We start from the raw sequence: 13771 nt of genomic DNA, 5'->3' as shown, positions 1-13771 counted from the left end.
GTTTTATAGGGCTAGCGAGCCAATTGCTAGCCGCCACGTAGGAATAATTTAGAATTGACCAATAGTGGGACACTAATTTGCATGCGTGTGGTGGGAACTCTTTTGCACCGGGGATTTCTCTCTGCAGCTGAGAAATCCACCGTGCAAAGGAAGCTCCATGTGGCGGGAAAATTCCAATGTGCCGAGGCACTAAAAATCATTGGGTTATGACAGAAGTAAAGCTAAATTGTTGTAATTTAACCCCTTCTCATTCAGGAATAAGGTGCTCAGGTTTAATTGCGGGTGTGAAGAGACAAAACAGTTCTAGAAGATTCAGCTAAACCTGTGGTAAGGTCCTCCTCTTGCACCTTAAAGCAGCACAATCGTTTTGTCTGACCATGTCTTGCATTATTAAATCATCATTTCCAATTAGAACCTGTAACTTCTAATATAAAATGTTTCACTTAAGTATTGATAGAGTAAATTATCTGTTGGTAGCATTTTAATGCCATATCTGAAAGAAACGGTTCTTGAATCTGTGGGCAAAATTTTGCTTGATAAGTTTACTTGTATGAATAATCATTTATGCTTAGTTCTGGGAGGTTGTTTTGTACATTACAACGAAAAGCTTTCTACAAATTAGGCCTCATTACTACTTTGGATATAAATACAGATGGAGAAACTGAGGCAGGCTAAGAGTAAATGATCACAAATTCTAAGATTAGTGAGTTAAGGACAGAACTAAGAACAGGGCTAACAAATTCTGATTCTCAGCATCCTACTGTAAATACTAGATACCCCTTCAGACCACCTGCTTCCCCTTTGATATGTGCTCTACATTCTCACTAGTGCATGATATTTCTGCTCTAAGAGTTTCATAGACATTAGGGGCTTGAAGGGATAGAGTCCAGCCCCCCTGCCATAGGCAGGAAGTCTGCTGGGCTCAAATGATCCCACCAAGATAAGCATCCAAACATTTTTGGAATGGGTCCAGAGTAGGGCCTTGCACCACCTCTGAGGGGAGTCTGTTCCAGACACTGGGCACTTGGACTGTAAAGAAGTTTTTCCTTATGTCCAGTCTAAATTGGTCTACCAAAAGTTTGTGGCCATTAGATTTTGTTATCCCTTAGGGGGCCCTGGTGAACAACTGTTTTCCCAGATCCTGGTGCACACCTCTTATGTACTTATAGGCTACCACCAAGGCTCCCCTGAGCCTTCTCTTCTCCAGGCTGAAGAGTCCCATGTTCTTCAGCCTCTCCTCATAAGGCTTGCTTTCTTGGTCTTTGATCATGTGGGTGGCTCTCCTTTGGACTTTCTCAAGCTTATCCACGTTCCTCCTGAAGTGGGGGCCCAAAACTGGACACAGTACTCCAGCTATGGCCTCACTAAGGCCAAGTAAAAGGGAGGATGACATCCCTGGTTTTGCTTGAGATGAATTGGTGGATGCATGTCAGAGTTTGGTTTGCGTTGCCAGCTACAGCTTTGCATTGGTGGTTCATGTTCATCCTGTGGTCAGTCAAGACCCCCAAGTCTCTTTAGGTCATAGTGCTAGTGAGCGTAGCTAAGCCTATAAGTATGATGCTGGTTTTTCCTCCCAAGGTGGAGCACCCTGCATGTCTCTGTATTGAATGCCATCAGGTTTAGGTCTGCTAGCTTTGTAAGCCTGTCCATGTAAGTCTGTATCCCCAGCCTGTCCTCTAGTGTGATCGCCTTTCCCCATAGTTTAGTGTCATCTGTGAACTTCACCAGTCTGCATCTGATGCCTGAGGCCAGATCATTAATGAAGATACTAAAGAGTACGGGTACAAGTACTGAGCCCTGAGGGACACCACTGGTCGCCTTGCACCTTGCTGATATGCTCCCGTCAACTAACACTCTTTGGGTCCGAGTCTGGAGCCAGTTTCCAAGCCATCTGACCATGAAATGGTCAAGGCTGCAGTTCTCCAGCTTAACCATGAGGACATCATGGGAGACCAAGTCAAAAGCTTTCTTGAAATCCAGATATATGACATCAACCATGTTTCCCTTGTCCAGGCAATGCGTCACCTGGTCATAGAAGGAGACGAGGTTGGTCAGGCAATGGAGTCTGCTGCATGTTTCTGAGGCTGGAGGCATGTAGACTCTGAGTTCACAAGATAAGGTTGGTCAGTTTAGATAACTTTATATTTAATAGTTCTTACATTACGTGTGTGTGTGTGTGTGTATAAATGTATAAATAAATAAAAATAAAAAGGTAAGAACTATTATATGTATAATTGTGCTACTGAGAACATAAGCAGTTTTGTTCTCATTTTCTTTGTGAAAAACCTCGATTCAAACCTCTGTCTGTTTCGTTGGCCCAAATAGAAACTCACTGAGTTCTGTTAAGTATTTCTTGCAATTCAGACGAGGCTCAGGTCCAGTCTCTGAACCATGAGTTTCCTTGAAATTTTTGCATTGGTTGTAGGTCTTTCTTCTGAATAAATGGAGGCTTGATTTCATTGATAACTTCATCTTTCTGAACAAATAGCATTCTCCTCTGTTGTCTTTTATAGTACTCTCACTTAATTTCTTTCTGTCCTGAGCAGCTGTGAAAGCCAGACACATCACTTCTGTGTCAGAAGTCTAGTTTACAGCGTACTCACCTGTTTTCCCCTGGTTGTCTTTTAAAAATAATTTTCCTTTGGTCCATTGTCATTTTGGGCATTCTTTGTTGAAATCTCTCTTTTCTTGCCCCCAAGTACAATAGCTTGTACTTGTTATCTTTCACAGAACATTGTCTTGAATGTGAAATAGTTCAGGCACTCAGTGTCTGAGGTAAGCTCACCGTCTTTACAGTTGAGTGCCTGGGAGACAGGTTCAGTGCAAACTATGTAGGTGGCACTGCCTTGTGCTATTATGCTCTTTGTTCTTAAGCTTTGATTTTCTTAGTGGATCCTCCAAGAATCTGATTCTCTTTTGACCTATTTCACACTTACTCCAAAGTAGTTTCTCCTCATCCGCAATGGTGTGAAAGCAAAAATAATCCCATCTTGGAAATCATGAAGGTTGTTCCTTTAGCACCATCTTCAACAAATATAGAAATGAGCAATCTGATCCCTTTCCCCGTGTTTGAAGATACAAATAACAATCATAGAGAAAAGACTTTTACTGGCAGGTTTTTGCAAGAGCTGCAAAAGTTTCTGAGCAACACTTGAGGTTTTCTCTTGCTATGTATTTACCCTCTGATGTGCTGTGTTTCCTTAAACACGTGTAGCATGAACTCAGAGGCTACATGGTTCCAGCGTCAGGAACATGCAGCAGACTATTGTGTCCATGGGCAAACCTAGATTCTGGGGTGACCTCCCTTCCAACCATCACTTAGCCTTGGGTAGAGTAATGCAGAAAAGAACCATCCAGAGATTCCTGTGTGGAAAAGTAGTCAAAGCAGGAGCTGCTGGACACCCATACAACTTTCTACAGGTTTGAGTGGACTTGCTCTGGGCTGTGCTGCTTGGCTGTTTGCTCCCACCCTCCTCCTCCTTGACAGTCTCTTTGCTTTCATCTTACCTGGTACCTCCCTCTTCTCTCCTTTTTAATCGCACCCTTATCATCGAATCATAGAGTTGTGAGAGATCTCACAAGTTACCTTGTTGAACCCCTGCCCAAATGTAGGATGTGCCATTCATAAATCATGCAAAACAAATGCTTATTTATGTTTTTCTTGAAAACCTCCAATGTCCTCCCCCCCCTTCTCCTTTTCTTTCCATTTAGCTTACCTGTACATGACTAAACCTACAGAAAAAAAGGGGACAAACATGACTTTTATTTCTATAGCATTGTTCGCCCTGCTTGTATCTTCCACCTCCTTCTCCCACCCATTGTCTATTTAGACTTTACAGGACAAGGACTGAAATTTACTGCTTGTACAGGGTTAGGTATTCTTGGATGTGGCTTAGGTGTTACTGTGATACATATGATTATTATGATACTGTAACAGGTAACAAGAGCTCCTGTTACTGCAAGAAGGAAGTTGAGAACAGAGGAGAATGTGCAGCCTACTGGCAGGAGCATAAGTGGCCAGGGAAAGCTGGCAAGGTAGGTACATGGGAGACAGCTGCAAGAGAATAGTGCAGTAGCACAGAGCTCCAGACAAACAGAAAAGGAAACTGCAGCAGATGAGGGAAGGCTGTTCATTACATAAGGGGATACACCTGTAACTAGTCAGGGGAACATCTGACCCGGAGAGGCAGTGCTATGGGAATATAAAACTGGGTTCCTGAGGCCGAGGGGACAGTCTGGAAGGAAGGATCTTAGGAAGGAAGGGAGCTCCTAGGAGAAGCTGCAGGCCAAATAAGTTATCTTAAAGGCTGGGAGAGCACCAGTCGAGTAGAGACATGGACCTAGCAGCGGTATGGAGACCCAAGGATGGGTTTCAGTTTAAGTTAGAGACCAGTGGGTCTAGGTTTGTGTGTAAAAACCTCATTTTACTTGAGGTTTGGGTTGTAGCTGTAGGGGTGGATAAGATGCCATGCAGCAGGGTGCCTGGGATGTCCCTGTGTTTCAATCCCTGCACTGAGCAATTGCATAATTGGGCTAAGGTGGAGAGAGTTGAAGCCAAGGCAGAGGAGTTGAAAGCCAGGAGGGGCTGAAGCCCTGACAGGGCCAGGAGCACAGGGCAGGAGGCTGAGGCTGAGCACGCCAGGGCTGGCACTGAGAGGCTGGAGCCAGGCCAGAACAAGTGGACCAGAGCCAAAAGTGAGTCAAAGGAAAGGGGCCAGTCATAACTGTTGAAGCCCAAACAAAAGAGATGAGGACCTGAGGGTCCAGATTTACTAACTAACACTGATTGAGTGACACCTGTGAGGTATGGTTGTGGCTATTAGGGAGGCTGGAGACTATGCTTAATACCCCTAAGGCAAAATGGTGTGCTAAGGCATGGATAGGGCCTGTAGGCATGGATAGGGCCTGCTCTGGATAAACAGTAGGGAGCAAGTTAGGAAGACTTAGCAGACTAGGAGTCTGGCTAAGTAAATTAAGTGAGGCAAAGGTTGGTATCATCAGGATCACTCCATGACTCAGGGGCAGCATCCCAACACAGTCTATACATCAAGACATGGCAGAAAAATAGTGAGGGAGTTCACTGAGGAACTGGAGTGGGGCAGGATAAGTGTGGCCACCATGGGGCTCCACAGCCACCTTCAGGAACTGTCCTGTTGCAGATACATACAAGATTCCCAATTTCATGCTATTGTTATGGATTAGGCCATAGCATTTAGTTTCCTCTTTAAGGAACACAATAATGATCATTGCTAATTCTCATTTTCATACCTGAGCTAGGAGCTCCAGAACATTAATATAATAAAGCTTAATATTACAACTTACATCTATAAGGAGACCAAACTGCTACACAGATGATATGTAGGAATTGTTTAATTTGGTGCAGAGTTGTGGTCATCTCTAGACTAAATTAACAGCAGTGCTCTAACAACATGCAACAATACATATTGGAGAGAGAATTCAGGGGAGTGCTATGTCCAATTAACTGCACGTAGAATTTTGGTCTGCTGAATTTAGTTGGAATCTAACAAGGACTAACATTTCTTACTTTTGAAAATCAGTGGAATTAGATTATTAATGTTCAGGGTCCCATTGAGTGTCTTATTTAATACATAGTAGTTCCAGCATGCATGTTCTCTATCTGATGTGCTTGTTTAGCTCTGACTCAAAGGACAGTAGGGTTGGAGAAAACAAACATTTCCCTAACTATACAGTTGGTCCAAAACAAGGATATCACAAAAAAAATCCTTACCTCTCAGAGGAGAGTGCCATTTACAGAGGCTGGTGCCTCTCTCCATCCTAGGTTTCATTATGAGTTTCATAGGGCTATATTCTTAACTGGACTTAGGTGCCAAAGTGAAATTCCAACACAGTCAAGACCTTAAAAAACTATGAATGTAAATGGTGGTTGGACTTCCTTTTCCACATGGTATGTTACAAAAATAGGCATACTAACAGTTTTGCAGGAGCTTGAGGAGAATGAACTGTAATCACCCTTAAACGTGTAAGTCATTTTATATGCTACCATGGTTTGCCTTCTGCTGGCTAAGTACCTCTCTCTATATAAGTGAAATGAGATCTGACCCATAGGACACCTATACATGTGCAGGGCAGGCATTTCCAAAGGTACTATAATTTTTGCACTTTTACTTAAAGCATTTTAGGTTCAGTGCCTTAAAACTTTAATAGATGTTCCACAGCTTGGTGTGAGTTTTGTGCCTTGCTGTAGTTCTGTAGAGTAGGATGCAGGGGCTGCCAGATGCTGCACAATGCAGACTGAGGCTGTAGGGAAGTCTTTGAAAAGCCCCAGTTAAATACACATGCAATGAAGGCAAACTAGGTAGGCTGAGATGCACTATCACAGTTTGCCTTACATTTAGAACACATACAATGAGATTTAATTAAGGCAACTTCCACCATTTAAAAAATGTTCTGAAGTCTCCCATGTGTATTAAGAGCTGGCTTTAGAATGCTTTAAATGGCAAAAATTGTCATGTGTATTGGCACCCATACTGACTAGACTTGATCCCATTTAGCATGTGAGATGGTTATAAAGTGAGGTGCTATGGTGGAGATGGGCACAAATCCCTATGGTTTGAGAGACTTACTTTCAAAGACAAACACCATTCAGAGCTCCATTCAGTTTTCTCTCCACCTGGGACCATGCCTTCTTTTCCCATTACAGAAATGCAAACCACCTTCTTTCTCTGACCCTGTATCATTTTCCATTGTGCTTTGTAGGTTGGAAGAAAACAAAATGCAATTTCTGTAATGAGAAACGGCTCAGAGAAAGTCAGCCCACCCGTCAGAGAGGATGTGGTGAGTTAGGACTGAAAACAAAAAATAAGCTTAGAAAATAAATATCCTTGGTGGCAGGAAAGTGGGGGGCAAGGGGGAGGGGGGGCAGGGAATGGGCTTAGGACTAAAGTATCAGTGGGGCTCTGGCTTGTCCTGTCTGAACTCTTTGCTTTAAATCACATGATCTGGAGCTTGCTCAGTAGCTTATTGTAGGCTGTGGTGTACTATCACTTCGGCATCCCTATGCTTCACTGGCTCCTGGTGTGATGGCTTGTATACCAGCAGCCTTTCTCCTTGCAACTGTTAATTCCAGATGCCACTGCTGTGTGCAAATGCTGCTGGTGTATACGAAGTGGCCAGCTGGCTTGAAAACCAAGAAGCAGATTTGAACCAAAACTTATCAAGCAGAGAGAAGGACACTAATTCAAGTGGGAGTTTAATCATAGATGCAGACTGCTGTCACCGGTCTTGGATGCCTAGACAGGTAATTGAAGACCATGCTTTGGGAATCAGGAGATCAGTGCTCTGGATAAACAGTGGTTCAAGGACTGCATATAGTGATAGATCCCTGGAAATGTGATGTCCTATTTACATAGGTTGCATAAGCCTAAGGCCACCATTGATTGCAGGTGTAATTCATTTGTATTTTAGCTTTGCAGGGTTCTTTTACTTTGAAACTCTATTCATTTGGCCTAAATCCTCTCCCACTGTCAATGAACATTAGATTCAGTGGATAATTACACTAATTTATTTTCAATAATTTTTAAATTAAAATGCCCGACTGTGGAGAAATCTGATTGAAAATCTTGCTGTTTTGTTCCTTAGTTGAAAACTTGTCTTGCAATTAGTTGAGCTGTCAGATATCAGAGAAAATATCCTTTTTTATGTTTGCAGTAAAAAAAAAAGAAAAAAAAGGCTATTTCTGAAATTGTGTGGGAAAGCCCATGGTAATCATTTTAATGAAGAAGAGGTTTCTAAATACAGAGATCATATGCCAGCAGGATGTACCTATTGTTTTTGGCCTGATCTGTTGCCCTGTCTCATTCCAGCAGTGCTTATGCCAATCATACTCTATTTACTAGGGACCAGATCCAAAAAAGGACTTAGGTTCCTAACACTGAGACACTGCAGTACCTAACCTTTATGCATTTTACCCCACCCCCAGTTTCGAATCCAGAACTCTGTGTTAGGTGCCTTGGCTTTTCATACAGAGATGAGCACCTCAGACTAGGCTTGAAAACCACCAGCATGCTAAGCACAGAGCTGCTGAGTCAGAACACTCAGCGTACCACTGCCTCTAGTTAACTGGTAAGAATTGCTGAGAACAGGACTCTCTCTTAAATCCAGCCTTTCATTCAGGGCTACAGAGAAGTAAGTGCCTCCATAGCCTTAGATTCACAGCTAAGAACACTGTGCTGAAGTTAGGTGCCTGCAACTTTTCCATCAGGGACCAAAGAGAGATCATCCTTTGCTTCAAAATTGAGGCAGAAGAGTTGGTATGTGTGGTGTGAGGGAGGGTTGGTTCCTAGTGTCTACAATGATTTTGTGGTGAGAGTGCTCTCCCTGGAAGACCTAAATTTTCACTTTATTGTCTACTCCAGCTGAGGAGATTCAACTCCCCCTCCACAGGAGAGTAGCCTAGCTACCAAGCTATAGATGTTTCCAGGGGGAGCATTCTGCAGCCTTCCTTTTAGAGCTGTACCACAATGCAGAAAGAAGTGCTTTGTCTTCCCCAGTGAGTCGTTCATGAGAGGGAGCATGCACCTACAGCCTATTGGTTAGGCACACTTTCAAGCTTCTTCCCAACAATTTCTGATACATGTTTTTCTAATAGCTGATTAATACTGATGCAGTCATGCTCCCTATAGTTTCCTTTCTCTTGGGTCCGTGAATCTTGCAGGGTTGGCTACCCTGTGACCTAACTTCAGTGAATGGTGGACAGAACCCCTCGCCCAGTAAGAGCCAATCTTTTTGGAAAGCATGCCACAGTGATTAGCCCCACACCCTCCCCAAGAGCCCAGTCTGCTGCTCTGCTTTCTGCTACCCGCTCTGTGCTGTTCTCAAAAGACCAAGGAGTTAAGCTTATACAGAACAATAAAGATTGTTTATTCAGAGAGCAGTACCTTGCCTCCAGTTCTGCTGTTTTCTCCTGCAATCCCCTGGCCAATGTAATATCTTACACGTAACACTCTTAAAGGTATCCACACACCTTCCCCCTTTACATGTAACATATTCCCATATAATACTAACACTGACAGTTTAGTTCAACCCATAAAGCACAGGTCTCTATGACTAGGGACAGAAGTTACACATAAAGCAGTTTAAGTGATCAGAAACTGGTTTAACCTGTAACAGAACAAAAGCTCAGTGCGCATAAACCAGTTTCAAAATGTCCAAAATTAGTTTTAGATAAACCTGGTTGAATGTAGTATCAGACTTAACTGATTGAGCTCAAACTGGTTTATGAAACTTCTGTCCTAGAGTCCTTCCTGGTTTTAGTTAAACCAGAGTCCCCCAGGATCCCAGCATGCTCTGCAGCCCTGGGTGGGGCTGTGCTCTCTGCTTCAGTGGAGCAGGGCCAGGCAGGGCTGGGGGTGTGGCCAGATGCTAGCCCTGCTAAGGTGAAGGGGGCAGGGAAGAGGTTTATTCCCTCTCCCTCCAATGTCCACCATCATCCAACTGGGATCTGACAGGTAGGGGCACAGCAGCCCCTGCCAGGCATTTTTCTGCTTGCTGCTCTAGCAGTGGGGGTTTGGCCAGCCCCAGCAGTAGCTTCAAGTGAGCTGGCCAGGGAGAAGGTTTAATTCCTCCTTCCATATCCCACTCGCATGGACCTGAGCCAGGGTCTGCCTGGTGCTCCTTTCTCAATGCTGCAGGGGTGAGGGTGTGGCCAGAAGCTAGCTGGCACGGCCCCGTGAGGCAAAGGGAGCATGGAGGAGCTTTTTCCCCCTCCGCTTCATCTGCCCCTGGGGAACTGCAGCCAGGATCTGCCAGCCCTGACCACTGCCTCTGCCGATCGCTCCCTGTGCGTGATGAGCAGCGGAATAAGCTTCATCCCTACTGCCTCTACCAGATGCCAGAGGGAGGGGGGAAATAATCCCTCTCCCTGCCCTCTCACACAAGGGGGTCCTGCCAGCCAGCCTCTGGCCATGCCCGCACCTCTGCTGCTGGAGCAGCGAGGAAGAAGTGATTCTTGTAGGGCAGCAGCCCCTGTCATGGAGTGCAAGCCTCCTCCTGGTAGGGGGATGCGCTGTGGGTGGGAGCAGGGTGGGTAGAGCTGCCACAGACTGTGTGGGATGAGCAGTGGCACTGGGGCTTGGAGGGATGACCCTAGGCCTCCAAACACCTCCTAGTGCTGCCACTGCCGCTTGCCCTGCACAATTTGTGGCAGATCTGCCTAGCCCGCTCCCACCAGTAGTGCAGCCCCCCTGTTGGGAAGAGGCTTGTGTTCCTGGGAAACCATGACGGGGCTGCTGTCCCCTCACCCCTCGCCATACCAGCAGCAAGGATGGGGATGCAGCCAGAGGCCAGCTGGCAGGGCCCCCTTAGGTGACAGGCAGGGAGGGTGGTTATTTCTCCCCTCCCTCCAGTGTCTGGTGGATGGGGCAGGGAAGGAACTTGTTCCGCTGCTTGCCCTGTGTAGAGAGCAACTGCTGGAGGTGGTGGTTGGGGCTGGCAGATGGTCCCCCCAGGAGCAAAAGTGGGAAAAGCCCCCCTTCCTGACCTCTTTGCTTCAGGGGGCCCTGGCAGCTGGCCACACCCTCGCCCCTGCAGTAGCAAGGGGGCAACACCAGGCACACCCTGGCTTGGGTTCATGGCAGTGGGACAGGGGGCGTGAATTAAATCCCCTCTTTGGCCAGTTCACTTGAGGTTACTGCTGGGGCTGCAGCTTCCCTGCAGCTGAGGGCTCACTCTAGCACCCCATGCCTGCTAGCCTGAGCCACTGCAGGCATGTGCCTGCATTTCCTGAGTCAAAAGTGAATATCTATTCACTTGCAAATTGGTTCAATCTAGGCAGGTTAGACTAGCCTGCAAGGACTGAATTAATTCAGGCTCTGGCTTTTTGAATGTCCATCCCTAGCCTCTTAGTTTTCCTGCTGGCCTTTTATCTCTAAGCGATTTTCTCAGTTTCTCTGCATGCTCAATTCTTATTGGTTCAGTTGTTTGGTTTCTTTGTTCAGATGTCTCTATTTCTGTGTCATTTTCAATCTCCTCTGTCATTTCTTGTTGCTTTGATGTTAGCTCAGTTTCTTTCAGTGAATCCTGTTATGCTGCTTCTTTTCTCCTCTTTTATGAGCTGCAAGTGTTGTCTGTTCCTTCTTAACTCCTGTCCTTCTGGTGTGACTACTTTATGTGATCTTGGAGTTACTTAGTGGGAAACTAGTGCTTCTTGTTTCCACATTCAGCCATCTGAAATAAGCCCCATATCTTTTTTTGTGCAGCTGTGATAACTCCCTTGAACCCCTGTCCACAGTATCATTTTTGTTTGAGTTTGTTGATTTTTTAAAAAATGTTTTCGCCTCTTGCTTTTCATTTTGTTAAGGTTCATCCACAAGATTTGGCAGCCTGGTTTTGAGTTTTCTGCTAAACAGCATTTCTGCAGAGGACAAGCCATGTTTCATGGGTGTTGCCTTGTAATTTAAGAGTGACAGTTAAACATTGGTGTGTGAATCTAGCTTTTTTCAACAATTTCTTCACAATTTCTACTCTATTTTCCACCAGACCACTGGATTGTGGGTGTTTAGGACTTGAAGTGCTGTGATGGAATCCATATTTGTTTGCAAACTCTTTAAAATCATAACAGTTGAATTGAGGTCTGTTGCCTATTTTCACAATTTGTGGAATCATATGTCTAGCAAAAATTGATTTGATGTGAGTTATGACATGGTTTGCTGTTGTACTTTCAAGCAATGCAATTTTAGGATAGTGAGAATAATAATCCAGCACTAATACTTAATTTGTTGCTGCATGCATGAATAAGTCAAAGCCCACTTGATGCCCCAGAGCTACAGACTCCTCCATGGCCATCATGGACTCTTTGTGCCAATCTCTACTTTACGCACATTGTACAAGCTTTTATAGCATCTTCTATGTCATTATTTATCTTGGGCCAATATAGAGCACCCCTTGCTCCCCTTTTGCATTTTTCAATGCCTAGGTGCCTCTCATGTATTCTCTTTAACATGTCTTTCTTTAGCACTGCTAGAACAACAGGTGAGTCTTTGAACAAAATGCCATCCAGTACTGACAGCTTTTGCTTGACCTGAGAGTAGGGGCTAGGTATATGTTTTCTAAGCCAACCAGCAAAAATAACTGTTACCGCTTTTTGCAATGTGGTATCCTGAGCAATAACTTCTGCAATTGGTGCCCATGTTTATCTGTAACAGGAATCACTCTTTTAATGAGATTAACATGTACAATGTCTGAACCTGGAATTCTGTCATTTTCCATTGTGTCATATGCTCTGGACAATGTATCTGCAGTAAGTAGATGTTTTTCTGGCACATACTATATGTCTAGATCATACATTTGTAGTTGAAAGAAAAGTCTCTGTAATCTGGATGGCATGTCTGATAAATCTTTCTTTGCTATAGTTATCAAAGGTTTATGATCGGTTTCAACTATCACAGGCTTCCCATGGATGAATGTATGACATTTCTTATAGCCATAAAGGCAGTCCTCGGACTTATGACACAATTGGTTTCTGAAAACTGCATCTTAAGTCAAAACGTAACTTGGAACCAATTTTCCCATAGGAAACAATGTTATAAATGGGGGATGGGTTCCTGAACCAAGGCCTGATACCCTGTTTTCACCAAAAATAACCCAGAATTTTGTACTCAATCAATTAGAGATGAGTAACATAGCTATAATAATGTATTTATATTGTAAATAGCAATCATATTGTTTTGGAAAAACTTCTTTGAGGTGACTTTGCTGGACTTTTTGAAGGTCTCTTGGTTAGACTTTTTGAAGGGTTCTTGGCTGGAGTTTTCTCAGGAGTTTTGGCTGCAGGTTTTTCTGGAGTCTTGTCTGCTTTCTTAAAGAAAGTGTCCAAGGAAGTTCTCAAGGGAGATGGGCAACACAGTGAACTTGTTCGTTGGCATGGCATGGCGTCGGATCAAGTGTTGTAAAGTTGAAACTGACATCAGAAAGTTGAAACGGTGTCAATTTCTAAACGTTGTAACTTGAAATGTTGTAAATCAAGGATTGCCTGTGTACCTGAGCTGAACTTTTTCTAATTTGTGCATATAGACACTCTGATTTAGAGAGATACATATGCTACTAATCTCCAGCTATCCCTATGTTTTTGAAGCAAAGCTGCTCCAATACCTTCCTTAGAAGCATCTGTTGACTATTTAATGAGTCTTTTAGGGTCATAGTATTTTAGAACTGGAGCTTTCATTATTTTTTCCTTCAAGTTTTTAAATTCAGCTTCATGTTCATGTTTCCATATCCATTGACTATTCTTTTATAGGAGTGATCTAAGGTGTTTGCTCTGCTCTGCTAAATTAGGTAGATATTTTCCTACAAAATTGATCATTCTCAGTAATCTTTCCACACCTTCCTTATCTGTAGGGGGTGGCATGTTTATAATGGCTTTTACTCTTGCAGGATTGATTTGTACCACTTTCTCAGAGAACTGTTCTCCCAGATATGTTTTTTTTTTTTACCCTGAATTTGCATTTTTGTTTGCTGAGTTTCAAACCTGCTCTGTGAGCTCTTTCTTTGGCCTTTCTTAGCCTCAAGTCATGTTTTTCCATAATATTTTCCCAAACTAATACATCATCAATATACACCATAGGTCCATCAAGACTTTCAAAAAAATTGCTGCACCTTTCTGTGAAATACTTCAGATGTAGAACACAGTCCAAAAGGAAGCCTACAAAAGTAATACCTTCTGAAGGACATATTAAAGCTACATAATCTAATGCTATTCTTTTCTAGGGGAACTTGCCAAAACGCAAAAGAGGCA

Source organism: Alligator sinensis, unplaced genomic scaffold (assembly GCF_000455745.1).
Source record: "Alligator sinensis unplaced genomic scaffold, ASM45574v1 scaffold832_1, whole genome shotgun sequence".
NCBI lineage: Eukaryota > Metazoa > Chordata > Crocodylia > Alligatoridae > Alligator > Alligator sinensis.
The sequence above is the reverse complement of the archived record's forward strand: the minus strand, read 5'-3'. Positions refer to the sequence as shown.